Source organism: Gossypium arboreum, chromosome 6 (genome assembly GCF_025698485.1).
Source record: "Gossypium arboreum isolate Shixiya-1 chromosome 6, ASM2569848v2, whole genome shotgun sequence".
In the NCBI taxonomy this organism is placed as follows: Eukaryota; Viridiplantae; Streptophyta; class Magnoliopsida; order Malvales; family Malvaceae; genus Gossypium; species Gossypium arboreum.
This window is the reverse complement of record NC_069075.1, coordinates 61,382,920-61,399,339: the sequence shown is the minus strand read 5'-3', so window position 1 is coordinate 61,399,339 and position 16,420 is coordinate 61,382,920.

Here is a 16,420-nt window from a genome sequence, read left to right as displayed (position 1 = left end):
ATGCAAATTCGTACCATAAAATTTTTAGTTCTTTAGGAAAGTTAGGTATGCATGATAGTTTAAGTCTTTAGAATTGACTTAGTAAGTTTCTTGAGGCGAAATCCTAGGTAGCATGAAACGTTGGAAATGATTTAGGCAACTATTGTTTGGACCATTTGAGCCTTTCAAGCCCACCATGGTATATTTTATCCATTGAAACCCAACTTTGAGACTATATGGCCTGATTTTATTCCAACCCTTATAATAATTAGCCATTACTTTTCGCTTAATAATCTTAAAATTGTCCCAAACACTAGACTCGGTAATATTCTAGATGTTGTTCGAAAATAAGTTTGGGGGAGTTGACAAGAAGTATCAATTGCTCGAGAATTGCAGTACACAAAATAAGTGCTCGTGTTAATTGAAAAAAAAAAGCACATATATTTTAAAAAGAGCATATGAAAGTCAAATTGGTGTACCGAAGGTAAAAACTCCGAAGGTTCAATTGACGTTGAGTCTAGGGTTTTTTTTTAAACCATAATTTATTCATCTTTCACTTACCCCTAGCCTAGCCACGTTACAATCCTGATAAAGACCTATTGATTCAAAGTCCTCATGCTACCTACATTAGTGGAGAGAAATTGCTACGATCAACATATGAAGACATAAGTTAAGCTTAATGATTGCAGCTTAGTCTCTAATAAAGGAATAAAAATCAAATTGGTAAGGATTAACATGTCTTTATTACAAAAGCATTTAGTCTAAATTTTGCTATAATAATAAGTGGTTGAATTTAAGTTGAACAATATGCATACTTAAGCAGCATAACTAACAGATTTCTTGTCTTTGAGCATAAGTATTTTAAGTTCATAATTTTGGGAAAAATGTTGTTCTGAAGGAAATTTTCAAAGGTGTTTCCGAGAGATTCTTTTCAAAATTTTCCCATTACTCGGGAGGAGCAATGAATTAAGTTTGGGGGTGTGGAAACACAAAAATTTATATACTTTTTCATACCCAATTCTACTTAAATTCATGTAAATTCAGTTAAATTCTTGTCAAAAAAATAATTAAATTATAAAATAATTAAATTATGTTAAAAATATGAACATTATGAATTTTAATTAATTTTATAGTTAATTTTGATTAAATTTGGTTATTTTTTACAGAAATACACAATTGGAGAAAAAGGGCCCGGTGAACACTGCGAGAAGAACAAAACCAAGAGCAATTTGAAGTATCGAGGCCAATTAATTTCCAGTCCAAGACGGTCCAGAAATGTGTATTAATTCATAATTAAATTAATTTTAATTTATTTCCTATTTAATTTAGGTTAAATGAATTAATTTTAATTAATTATGAAGAAAGGGCCTAGTGAACTGCACTGATTGAACCGAATGAAGTGAGCCGAACCAGCCACTAATTGGGCTGACCAGAACCGTCCATTGGCTGACCCAAATCACCAAATTTGCTGATAAAATATGCTTGCAAAAAGGCTCTTGAAAAACCCCCAAATTATGTTCAAACCCCACCTTTATTTTAGGCTTTGTAGATTTGCCCCAGCCTGTTTTTAGCAAGGTTGAAAGCTTCAACCTTGCCATGTGTGTGGCCGGCCATGCGAGGGCTCTCTTGGCTGCTGAATTTTCTATTTTTAGCAGCCCTCTTCAGCTATCAAAGCCACCCTATGCTGCCCACTTCAAAGCATCCCTCAACATCCCTCATTCCACAACTTTCTCTCATCCTCTCTTCACTTCTCTCAAAGTTTCCTCTCCATTTTTCCATCCCATTTTCCCTTCCTCTTGTGCCAATTTCCTCTATTGAGAAAGAAGTGTTCTTCAGCCATCTTGGGCGGCAATCAAGGATTCATAGAAGCCTTGCTTGGCGAAGACAATGGAGACTAAGAATGGAGCAACAATCAAGCCGCAGAGAAACATTGGATTTGCTTTCTGTTCCCTTTCTTTTTAATTTCTGTTGTTTTTATGATGAACATATCTATGAAAAAAATTGTTGTTGAAATGGTTATTTTAATGAATTTAGCTTTAATTTAATTCGTGTTGGGTTGATTGTATTTTGCCTACTTGAATTATTAAAATAGTGTTTATGTTGTTATAAGCCTCAGTGAAATGCTTGATTAAGTAAAATCATGCTTAGGTTATCTAGCATTATAATTGTTTAGATAACTAAAGAATTAATTGTTTAAACGAATTGAAATTGCAATTAATGGACTCATACTTAATCAGTGCATGTTTAATTCTTCTAAGGTAACTAAAAATTAAATCAGCATTGTATTTGGCGATACATATGCCTTGCATAACTTGCAAGATTGTTGTCATTAAATTATTTCAAGGTATGGCTACTTTTTTACTTCACATGATCTTTTACATGTTTATTAAGTTGAATTAATCGGTTGAATCGACATAGGAATATGCGAGAGATAATTTAATTCAATAAGTATGTATGTGCGATAGCATGTTTACTTTATTAAATCTGTTTAGTCGGTTGAATTGGCATAGGGATATGTTCAAGAGATAAATGGAATTTTCTAATTAGTAAATATGTTCATAAGTTAGCAAATTACTGGGTTGCCGTGAATTTATTCATAACAGTGTAAGCACGAATTTAATATTTCTAAGTTAAAAAGGTATAATTAATCCAACACAATTATATCATCTTGATTAAATCTTAATTGAAATCGTGCACTAGAACTCTTTTGTTTTATTTAAATTGTTTGCTTAGTTTTAAAATCTTAGTTTATAAATCAATCTTTTCAAACCAAAATCATTTTTACCTCACCAAAGTGTTTTAATTAATTTCATAAATATTGCTTTTTATAGTGCCTGTGGGTATGATAACTCGACATTTACTTGGTACGATTGTGTACACTTGCACATTTCCACCGTTCCACAAATAGACCATAATATTGTTGTTGGACGGTTGTAGACAACCATTATAAAGAATCCATACTATATATTAAAGGTTAAATATGTAATTAAATAATATGATAATATAAGTTATAATATAACATAATTAAAAAGCCATGGTTCATACTTTTCTATTTGACCGAATATGAAAATATAAAGAAAAGAAAGGAAGCTTAGGTTTCGGCCATGGTTGATCATGATTAAGGTATGTAACTAGTCCGGTTTTTGATAATTTTTACGTTTTCGAGATCGTTGCTAAGTTATCCACAAGACCCATGCTTGAACTTTTTATTTTTGTGAATATTTTGAGTTAAGCCATTGTTGAAAGCTTGTGACTTTTTTTGTTTGATGATGAAATATGAAAGATATGTTTTGGGTTAACATGTTTTGTATTGGAGTTTTTGATGATTTTGAGTAATTAGGCTGAATTGCAAAAATAATAAATTGAGGAACTAAAATGTGAAATAAATGAAATATATGGACTTGTATGAACACTTAGAACATTCTACCTAACATGGGTGTATTGAAATTTTGCATATTTTGTGTTTTGTGCAATAGGTACTAAATTGTAAAAAGTGTAAAATGTTAGGGGTAAAATGGTAATTTGACCATTTATGTGTTTTTGGACTAAATTGAATGAAAATATGTTTGAATGAGTTTAATTTGAATATGTTTAGATCAAGAACTAAAGAAATCAGATTTGGATCGGGGGAAAACTAAAGTTGTCGATTAGTCGTCCCGTCCCGATTACCATTGTCCAAGGTAAGTTTATAAGCGAGTAGACGTTGTTAATGTTAATTAAATGCAAATTATACATGCTGAAATTAAATATGTGAATATATACTTAATAGCCGAATGTGTACAAGTTTGGCATCCATGATTATAAATTCGTTTCGACTGAGTTACTACGTCCGAAAGCCCCGTATGAACCTTAGGAATAGCTAGGATACATATGTCATGATATAGGATTCTGATATGTGATGTGCGAGTAAGACCATGGCATCGATATATGTGTGCAAGTAAGACCACATTTTATACGTTGGCATCGATATGTAATTCTGATATATGTGTGGGAGTAAGACCCTGTCTGGGACAGTGGCATCGATATGTGATTACATGTAAGACCACGTCTAGGACATTGCCATTGTGTGATATGTGTGATTATCTGAGTGTCCTATCCAATTCTGAATGGTTCATCAGGCAAAGATAAGTTGTGAGCAATATGTAAAACGAGCTAAATGGTCAGGTATGACTTAGCTTGTTGTCTACTTGAAATAAGGTAAGTAAGTAACTTGACATTTGTTACAAATCATGAGTGAAGTACATGAAGAATATATGTGAATATGGTATGTGTATTCAGCCTTGTGAATAAATAATTTGAGTATTATTGAAATGTTTCTTAACTATGTGCATACATGATTAGGTATATTCGGCCACATAACTAGTATATGTATATGAAGTTATATTTTAATACATGAGCTTATACATTGGAGTATATGTGGAGTAGGTTTTATAATGACTATTTGGCTTTGGAAGTTGAATGATAATGTGATAATTTGACTATATGAGCATTCGACCAAGGTAGTATTTATGTATGCAAGTATATATAATATTTATGAAATTGTAAGTTTGAGACTAAATGTGATATGGATATTATAATTTGGTTTAGTTTAATTAAGTTGTTTATATCATTGGATTGTTTATTTGCTTATGACTTACTAAGCTATGAAATCTTACTCTGTGTGTGCTCATGTTTACCTCTGTTTTATAGATTTTGGATTCAAGTTACGAGCTCGGGAATCGTCAGGTAAGCTTATCACACTATCGACTATCTTCGATATTTTATAAGCTAACATTTCGAACCTATGGCATGTATAGGCTAGATTATAGTTTGAAATGTTGAATTTTAGTTTTGTGTATTTTAAGCCATGCGAAAATGGCCTAACTTCTATGTTTGAATTTGGTTTTGTTGTTTATGGCTTAAGTTCATTTTGGTTATTATGCTATGTGACATGGATGAATGATATATGTGGTGATATCTATTTTGCGCATTGAAGTTGCTTGGTGATTTTGGATGTGTATATTTGGGCGATTTGGTTATGATATCTGGATAGATAAACAGGTATGTGAATTTGGTTGACATGCTTAGTTAAGGTATTATATGTGATTTAGCATCAATGAGTATTTGATTATGTCCGAACAAGGTAAAAGATTATTATGATATATTTATTACTTGGTATATAAGTTTTGTGTTTGGGTAAATATATTTGAAATTGGTTAAGTGATAAAATATAAGTGATGGATATTAACTAGATGTGATTCGGCTTTTATGCTCATGAAATATGATGAATGGTTTTGTATATGGATTATCAAATGTGAGAAGTAACATATTAAATGGATATGCCATATGTTTAGAGCTTGATTAGTGTCTTGTTTATGTGTTTGCATTCTAAATATAGTTATTTTTAGTTTGTGAATTAGTTATGAAATGAATTGTTATTTGTGTCTGGAAAGGGTTAATGTTGATATGGTGAAATACGTATGAACTTGGTAAAATATGCGATAAGGTCTGACCACATCAAAATAAATGTTTGTGATCCTTATAAGTTTCATTATATATTATGCCATAAAGGTAACTTGACATAATGGCATATCTGAATGTACTTAGGTATACATGTGTGATATAACTAGTAATTTACTTATGAGATAAACACTTACAAATGTATATATTTATAAGACATGTTTGATTAATATATAAACATTTGAATGTTTTTATTATTGGTTATATGGTTCAGCTTTTGGTGTAAAAGGAATGTATAAGTATTATGACATGATATATAATTAGTTTTGATTAGAGTTGTGAAATTGGTTAGATCCTTGGAAGATAAATTTGGTGACCAACTATATGGTTTAAGGATCAGTTCTGCATTTGTATGTTAGAAATGATAAATGGTGTGTAATTGCATCCGGCTAATAATAGGTAAAACCAATATATATATATATATATATATGCCTCTAATATTATTGTTTATGAATTGGGCATTTATGTTATAGTTTGTAATGGCGAGGAAGGTATACATATGTCTTGGATAATTGAATGAATATTCGGACCAGCATAATGTGCATAATTAGTAAAGTTATATTGTTATGAAATGGCATATTTTAGCTTAAGATTGAAAGATAAAATTTTGTACTACTTTTGTGATTAATTTCATTAGTCGAATAAGTGAGAAATGCATGTGATAGGTATATATAATATTGGCATAATGTTTAGCCAACAATGTTGGTATGATGGGTTCGGCATTTAAGTTGAATAATAGCTATGGTTATCAAGGTGATTTGTGCATATATTTGTAATATTAAAAGTACATTGAGTTATGTTAAAATATTAGCTAATGTTTTATAAGTTAATGTTTATAAAGTTGTGTGATATAGGTCGATATGGTTTAATATGCAAATGTGTATAAATATGCAAATTGTTTTATTTATTTTATGCATGATTTTGAAATGGTTAAATTTTTGAAGCATGACTTGTATATGTAATATGATCAAGATTGCAATTTATATTAAAATCAGCTTCATGCTCTATACATATGTACAAATTTGATTTATAAGAATATGCGAATGTTTGGAATTGTGTTTTATTTGTAATGCTTTGTAACCCTAATCCGGTGACAGATAAGGGTTAAGGGTGTTACAGTCTTAATTATTATGTTTCCTACTATGTAACTATCAGGTCCCAATCTAACCAACAAGGTTAGGAGTCTAGCTTTCTCCTAACCAGCCACTTAAGTTTTTAAATTTCTTGGTAGTGCATCCCGACTTCCATTACTAATCAATCAACTCCCTGACTCTTACTTGGGTTTGAGTATTTTGAAAATTTAGGTGTGACAATGATCCTCAAAATATTTACGTCTTTCATTGTAAACAAAATCTAAATTACAATTTGACATGTTCACTTGTAGATACTACACTTTATTTCCAAATTAAATTACATATTTCTAAGCCTTTGTGCAGACACGCTATGGCGTGTCACTTTTAACGGCTATGAATTGTGCAATTGTAAACGAATTCATGGCGTGTAGAAGTCATATTGTAACACCCCCTACCCGTGTTCGACACCGGGACAGGATACGAGGCATTACTAGACTTAAACATAACCAATCATGCAAACTCGGCCATAAAATTTCATTCATATTTCAAAATATTCAATCATATGTACATAGTCCCTTATTTGGGTCTACAAAACTCAAATCATACTTTAGAAGGGGTTCGAGACTAAATCAAAAACCTCCAAAAGTTTTACAACACTTAGAAAATTTTTCATGTTTTGGAAAGTCACACGCCTGTGTGGGTAGGCCGTGTGGCTCTTGACACGCCTGTGTCCTCAGCCTGTGTAACTCTCTATTTATGGCATCAACAAACAAATAAGGGTCACACGGCCAAGTCACACGCCCGTATGCTAGACTGTGTCTTCAATACAGCTGAGACACACGGCCGTGTCTCTGCCCGTGTGGCCAGCACATAGGCTATTTTCCAAGCTTTTATGTCACCCTTTACATTCACACACACAAACATGGATCCAGAAGCATTCAACATCCTCAATTATTATGCAGACATTTCATTTACTTATCAACATACATGTGTTACACATTCTCACATTAAATCAAGTCTAGACACACCATATCTTATTCATTTGGCTTTATCAAATACCTTACCACTTATACCTTTATACCATAGTTATCTTCATGTCTATTTAATTCCAACTTATCATCAAGCATAACCTTCTAGCCAAGTCATAACTTTATATAGTGTCCACATTTCACATGCATAAAACAATATGCTTGACTAAGACATTTTACACCAATTCCATATTCAATTTAACATTATTACTATTTCTCACTTTATACCATTGTACCATGGTTACCAAACTATCCATAAAATGTCCATGTTCAAGGCATTATCATTTTATTCCTACATTACACATTTAAATCATGGTCATGACCACCTCGATTGGTCATAAAACATCCATTCAACACACATGACATATTACCAACCATGCATGGAAAACAGGCATATTCACATCATAATTATTAGACACAACATGAATAGCTAGATTTACTAGTCGTAATCAATAGCTCAATATAGGCCAATACATTTGGCCAAATTATAATAACACAGGTTATAAAACTAGGTCCCTATACATGACACTCACTTAATATTTCTAACTTATGTACAAATACTCCAAAGGTATTGGCTTGATAGTGTGATGCTGCCTCTGACGATCTCCAACCCCAAGCCGACCTGAGAACACTAAGGAATCGAAAGGAGGGAGTAAGCTTTACGCTTAGTAAGCTCGCATGAAAAATAATAAGCAATGTATTAACATGCTATTTTCAAATTCTTTCAATTTATTCAAAGTCCAGTCAAGTTGTTTTCTCAAGTTGTAGTGATTAAATTATTTATATCTAGAGCTATAGAACTCAAAATTAAGATCTATTAATTTTCCTTGAAAATAGATTCACATATCTTCTTACCATAAAATTTTAAGAATATTTGGTCTAGCCAATAAGTACATTTTATTATTCAAAGTCTCCCCCATTTTGCTATTCGACAATTTCGACCCCTCTGCACTAAAAATTAATTATCTCTTCGTACAAGATTTGGATAATGTTCCCATTTATTTCTTTCAAAAATAGACTCATTATGGATTTTAAATATATAAATTACAACCCATAATTATTGTTTTTTACAATTTTTAATGATTTTTCCAAATCAGAATAGGGGATTCCGAAATCATTCTAACTCTATCTAACAAAAATTCAAATATCTCATAATATGAAATTCTTTTGCTTACACCGTTTCTTTATATAAAAGTAGACTCAATAAGCTTTTATCTCATATCTTATTCAACTTATAATTCTATTTCCAATATTTTTGGTGATTTTTCAAAGTCACACAACTGCTGTTGTCCAAAACTGTTTTATTACTAAATTTCACTCTTTCATGTTTTCATTGTAGTAACTTTCATTATAACACTTACTCCATATTAATCTTACCAAAGTTCGATCACATATCAAGCACGTTGCTCATAAGTTTACACACACGAACCTTCACTTATTCATTACACAGTCATGTTCATATGTATTTTCACTTAGTAAATTTCCCGTTGAACTCATCGGAATAATAACAGATACCTGGTGGCCTGTACATATTACCATCCTTGTAACCGAAGCTCTCTGGTACGCATGGTTGCCTGCACTTACTACCACACATGTGACCTAACAATCCTGTACACGTAGTAGCCTGAACTTAGTATTACACACATGACCTAACCATCTGATACACGTAGTAGCCTACATTTAGTACTACAAACGTGATCGAAGCTATCGGGTATGCATAGTAGCCTGCACTTAGTACTACACGTGCAACCTAACAATCTGGTACACGTAGTAGCCTGCACTTAGTAGTACACACGTGACTAAAAATCGTCTTAAACACATAATAGCCTGTACATAATACTACACATGTGTTCTCACAATGGATCATTCGTATCTTTTCTTTTCGAAGGTCCAACCAGGAAATTCTTCACTTTTCAACATTTTACTAATTCATTCTTAGTCAATTTCGATTCGTAATTTACATCAAATGATCATTCTATAGGCATCTATATCTCATATAATAACAAAAGATAATAACATAAAAAAAATCAATATATTATTTACATACGAACTTACTTGTTTCAAAGAAATATCATTTTCATCAAATTTCCATTATATTCAATCATCCAATCACATGTTATCGACATTTGAGCTATCGATTACTTCATGGGTACATCATGTTCCCATACACAATATAATTAACATATAAATCAATACAACCATAGCAAAATAGATTTCAAGTGTAACAATAACAACATGAATATCAAGCTTATTTAATCACATGAACTTGTCGAAATCACTTAGGGAGGCTATCGTTTTCGACTAAAGGGTTTATTAGGTTTATTTATCGTTCTATTATGAGTAAGGTGGAATAAAGGCTATTGATCAAGGGGCAGTGGGAAGCGAGGACATTAGAAATGACTGGATCCAGACTTAGTCATTATTTGTGACAAAGGTAAGCAATCTAAGGCCATTAAGGGTGTTGGCCGAATACGGTAAGGAGGCTAGTATGTAGTTTGTTTTTGATATGTAGACTGATGTTTTAGTAACTCGGTTGTAGGAAACTCGCGTGTGGATCTTGCCAACATATAGTTACAGATCAGGTGTGTAAACGACACCCACTAGTAGACTAGATCGGCAAAAGCCAAAAAGCCGAAATGCCAAAAAACGGGCATTTCGAGAACTTGAGAGCGTGCGAGAACTCGTGGAATTGTTTGCATTGATAATTTTGGTATCTTCAATGGTAAGATTGCAAAGTGCGCAATTTTGTGCACCTCAGTGAATTTGGGCTTCGATGGGTTGAAATTGGGTAATGGGCAACGGCCCTATTTCGATAAAAATGTCCGGTAAGTATTCTGAAGACACGTTAATAACTGTAATGAGCATGAAACCCTAAAAAGACTGATAAAATTACTAAAATACCTCTGTAAGGTAGAATTACCGTAATACCCCTGAGGGGTAAGTTTACGATTATGCCCCTTGGGGGTAAATAACTGTTCTTACGCTATAATCTGACTGTCTTTCTAAATCATGCCTTGTTAATTATATACATTCTACATACATGTCATACTGCATGGGGTTGGGTTTTGTTATGGAGGAAGAACCCGTTCTGGTGGCTGTGCCACATATTCTGATATAAACAACTTTGCCGCGGATTATAGTTAGTGCCGCAACTGGTACTAACAGTATAAGTGTAGGGATGGCGTGGGTGATTTATTCGCCACAGGAAATGTAGGGATGGGCGGAGGCAAGTGCAGGGTTGGATGGGGTTATCATGCATTAATCATATGAGACTATTTTGTTATGGGCCCAGCCGTGTTAATATGGGCAAGGCCCAATAGATCTCGACTTGTTATTGGGCTACGGCCCAGATTGATACTGATATCGGCTAGGCCCAGTATACTCTGATACTGTAAGGGGCTATGGCCCAGGTTAATATTGATATGGGCTAAGGCCCATTAAAGCTTGAACTGATTTGGGCTCTAGTTGGGATACTTTACACACTGAGTTTTCCAAACTAACCCCCTTTTTCCCATCTTTGCAGGTGAGCCTTAGATCGGTGGACTTGGAGCTGGAGGGATTCAAAGTGGCCATGTGGACTGTTTAAAATAGGTTTTTCTACCTTCACTTTTATTTTAGATTATTTCCTTTATGTTTTTGGGTTTTAAATTTGTAATAAGGTCGTTTTAATTATTTTTAATTCTTTTTAGTATGTTTTGTTAGCTTAGATATGATATTGTTTTAATTGTTTGAAATTGAATAGCTCTAGGGCGCGTTTTAAAAAGGTTACATGATTTCAAAATATTGCGATAACAAAACAAAGCTTCCGTAACGAAAACATTTTCAAAATTAATAACCTTTTTAAATGGTTTTAAATGAATTGGTTTTCCCTGAACAATCACTCAGTTAAAGTGCGGCAATGGTTGCGTGCATGTCTAGGATTGGATCCGTGGAGAGCCGGGTACTTAAGCAGTCTAATTAACTCACCTCCTCTTTTCTGGCATCCTACCTGGTGCACAGCTTCTATTCACTTTAATCTATAACAAGGATATTCTTTAACACTAAGAAAAACTTTAGATAAAACATGACTTTTCTAGAAACGCTTCGATGTGACATGCCAGATTCGGTCGTAACGTATGGACCAGGTTTGGAGTGTTACATATTTCAGATTTCGTATCGAGATGTTTGATATGTCAACAAGTAGAAGGCGAACACCAAGTGCCTTCGGGTTTACTTCAGCCAGTGATGGTACCCGAGTGGAAATGGGATTGGATTACGATGGACTTTGTAACGGGTTTTCCTTTTGACTCCGAAAAAGAAAGCTGTGTCTGGGTTGTTGTTGATAGATTGACAAATTCGGCTTATTTTATTCTGGTACGTATTGACTACTCACTTTATAAGTTATCTGAATTGTACATTTCTGAAATCGTAAGATTGCAAGGAGTGCCTATTTCTATTATTTCAGATAGAGATCTGAGGTTTTCTTCGAGAATTTGGAAGAAATTACAAGAGGCTTTAGGTACGAAGCTAAATTTTAGTACTTCTTTTCATCCACAAACCAACGGCCAATCGGAAAGAGTAATCCAGATTCTTAAAGATATGCTCCGATGTTGTGTTCTAGAATTTGAAGGTAGTTGGGAGAAATATCTACCATTGGTCGAATTTGCTTATAACAATAGTTTTCAGTCGAGTATAAAGAGAGCAATGTATGAGGCATTGTATGGCCTCAAGTGTCAAACTTCGTTGTATTGGATAGAGCTTAGTGACAGACAGATTCACGGGGTTAATTTGGTTAGACAAACCGAAGAAAAAGTAAAGGTAATCCGTGATTGCATGGAAGCCACCTCAAATCGACAAAAGTCGTACACAGATTTGAAAAGAAAAGAGATAGAATTTTAGATTGGTGATAAAGTATCTCTGAAAGTATCTCCTTGGAAGAAGATTCTGAGATTTGGCCATAAAGGCAAGTTAAGTCCACATTTTATTGGGCTGTATGAGATTACTGAAAGAATAGGGCCGGTGGCATATCGGTTAGCTTTACCAACAGAGTTAGAGAGGATTCATAATGTGTTTCATGTGTCAATGTTACGATGATATTGTTCTGATCCTTCACATGTTATTTCTCCAACAGAGATTGAGATTCTACCGGATATGACTTATGGTCAGGAACCGGTTAAGATTTTGGCTCTGGAAGTTAAACAGTTGAGAAATAAAAGTATAGTCCTAGTAAAAGTTTTGTGGTAATGACATGGGGTTGAAGAGGCTATGTGGGAACCTGAGGAAGCTATGAGAAAACAGTACCCAAACCTATTTTCTTGTGATTTTCGGGAACGAAAATTCCTAAAATGGGGAGAGTTGTAATAACCCAATTTTTGGGTCTAGTCGGAACAGTGGTTTTAGGAGTACAATCCGACGCAACAAAATTTATTTTTCTTATATTTTTATGGTATATAGTTTTATGAAATGATTTTGTGAAAATTTCGTTCGAAAATTTTGACGTTTGAGCACTTAATTTAGAAAAAATGACTAAATTACAAAAAGTGCAAAACTTGAGTTCTAGAAGCTAGAGGTGTCTAATTGCTATGAAATTTTAAATTAGAGGTCCTTATATGGTAATTAGACCATTACTTAAGTTGGTGGACAAAAATGGACATGGAGTAAGAGAAATTTTAGTGTTTAAGAAAAGGGCATTTTGGTCATTTGGTAATTAAATGAATTAAAAAAGCAAAAATAAAGCCAAAATCTTATCTATATTCTTCTCCCATGGCTGAATATCCCTAAGGAAGACATAGCTAGGGTTTTTTCATCTTCGAAGCTTGATTGTAAGTCCGTTCTAGCCCTGTTTTTAATAATTTCCATGTTTTTGAGATCCTTGCAACCTAATCTAGCTTATTCAATGACTAATTTGAAAGAAAGACGATGTTTAAAATTTTACCCATGTTAGGCATTTATGTATTTTGATGTCTAATAGTAGAAAATGCATGTTTCATGTTAGATAAACAATATTTACTAGGTGATTTTTGATGTAAATGTAAAAAAATGACCTATTTGTAAAAGTTACAAAAATGAGTAGTAAAAGTGTGATTAAATGCAAAATATGGGCTGGTATGAGTATGAAAATGGTTCGGCTAGGCTTGATCTTTTAAGAAATTGAATACATTTCTTTTTACGAGCCTAAGGACTAAATTGTAAAAATGTGAAACATTAGGGGAAAAAATGTAATTTTTTTCATAATATGATTGTTGGACTGAATTGAACAATATGAGTATTAAATAAGCTAATTTTGTTATTATAGATCAAGAAAAATGAGGTTCGAACCTAGATCGGGAGAAAAATAAAGTGTTTGATGATTAGGTCAAATTCTACTATTTTTGTACCGAGGTAAGTTCGTACGTAAATAATGCATTGTTATATTTAAGTCTTAAATGTTTTCATATGTATGAATTGTGATTGAATCTTTGGATGTATTCGAGAAAGTTTCTACAAGCAAAAATTCCTAGTTAAGCCTTAGGAATTAAATAGGATACGAGTAACATGTCACTAGGAACCCATGTGTTTATGTGATCTTGGTACTGATCTCGTATGTCCTACTAGTGGCTGGGTAGTCCAGCATGAGTTGCGGATACCTGACAGCTTGTGTCAGCAGCACTATGTAGCTATGTCCTGACTGGAAGCTTGTGTGTGCAGGTCCAAAAATAGCTATAAAAAAAGTTTATATGTATTATGAGATATGAGGTAGCTTTGGCTACATGTCAGGCACTTATGTGCAAAATTTTCTAGTATCCGCCAATATTCTGAGTGTTCAATAGGAATGACAAAGTTGTGAAAGGATTTGGTTATGTTGCGAGTTGGTTCAGGTATGTACATAAAACTCATAAGTAATAAGCTTGATATGTGATGAACTCTTGGTAGGGTTATGATTGAGTAAGTTATGATTTTGAGATTTTAATAACATTCATGCAAATTTTCATTTTGTTAATTGTATATTAAATCTGTGGTTATGATGTTTATTATTTGCATAGGAACTTACTAAGCTTTTTAGCTTACTCCCCTTCCTTTCCCTTATCTTATAGTGTCACCAACCTAGCTCGGGGATCAGAGACCGTCGGAGATCCACTCACACTATCAACAATTATTTTCGTACTAATGATTTCAACATTTTGAGTTATGGCATGTGTAAGGGACTTGGTTATTTTGTTATGTGCCATAATTGATTTGGCCAAATGTGTTGGCTTATATTGGTTGAAAGTTCATTTTGTATAAGGCCATTTGAAATTTGCTATTTTTGGTATAAGTAATTTATATGATGATGCCTTTCATGGATGTGGGAATTTACATGATTTGAGTTAATGAGTATGTGATGTTTGTGTATGATAAAGGGTAGCATGTGAATGATGTGTTGATGTCTTGGTTGTGGCTGATTTGGTTGTATGTGTATGTTTGAATTGGTGCTATGTTATGTTGTGTAGGTGTGTGCATTAAAAGGTGGCAAAATGGCTTGGTAAAAAGCCTTACTTTTGTCCACACAGGTAGACACATGAGCTTGTGTCTAGGCTATGTGTGACACACGGTTTGCCCCACGGGCATGTGTTTAGGCCGTGTATCCCCTGCACCTTAATTTTGAGAAACAAAATCCTTAGAATTGAGCACATGGGCAGAGACACAGGCGTGTGTCCCAGCCGTATGGATGACACGACCTTAGGCATGGGCATGTGTGCTGGGCGTGTGTAGTCTGCACTTAATTAATAAAAAATCATGAATTTTAAATCAACCACATGACCTAGAGCACAGGCGTGTGACTTGGTCGTGTGTCTTCAATTTGTTCTTAGGTGACAAACAAAGAGTTACACGGGGTCGGGACACGGGCGTGTGTGACTACACAGGCTGCCCACACGGGTGTGTGACTTCGCTGTGTGTCTTCACTTTGTTCTTGGGTGACAAACAGAGAGTTACACGGGGTTGGGACACGAGCGTGTGACACCACACGGCCTGCCCATATGGTCGTGTCCCATATCCACATGGGCATGTGACCCTTGTTTAGTGAAAAAATTTCTAAGTGTTGCAAGATTTTTTAAATTTCTCGGTTTAGTCTCAAACCACTTCCTATGCATGTTTTGGGTCTTGTAGGCTCGTATTAGAGACTTTATGAGTATATACAAAAAGTTTTAATTTGGATGAAATTCATGGCTCAGAAATGTATGTTTGCTCGTTTTTATGTCCAGTAATGCCTCGTACCCTATTCTGACGCCGGATACGGGTAAGGGGTGTTACAAAAGTGAAGGTCCTTATGTGATAATTAACCCATAAAAGAGTTAGTGGATGATAAATGGCTTGGTATAACTGTAATTATTAAATTTTTTAAAGGTTAAAATAGTGAATAGGTTCTTAATGTTAAATTAAATAAAACCAAATGAAATTATTCATTGATTTATCTTCTTCAAACCGATTCTTCTTGAGAAAATAGGGCTAGGGATTCGACTATCTTCATTTCCTTCATTTAGGTGCAACTTTTTGTTCCTTTTTTAATGATTTCATTGTTTTTGAGATCATTGCAACTTAGTCTAGCTAGCCCAGAGATTATTTTATAAAATTGTTAAAGGTTTAGGGTTTTTCCATTAATGAAATAGCATGTGTTTTGATGTTTAATGGTAGAAAATGTATGCTATAAACAAAATTTGTTAAGTGATTTTTAGTAAAATGTCCAAATAGGGATTAAATTGAAAAATGTGTAAAATTCATGGTTATTTTGTGAAATAAATGAAAAATGTGGGCTGTTAGGGATCTAATTGAAATTCAGCTAGCATGGGTTTAGGTTGAATTGCATGAATTTGTATTTTTTTTAGATAAGGACTAAATTGTAAA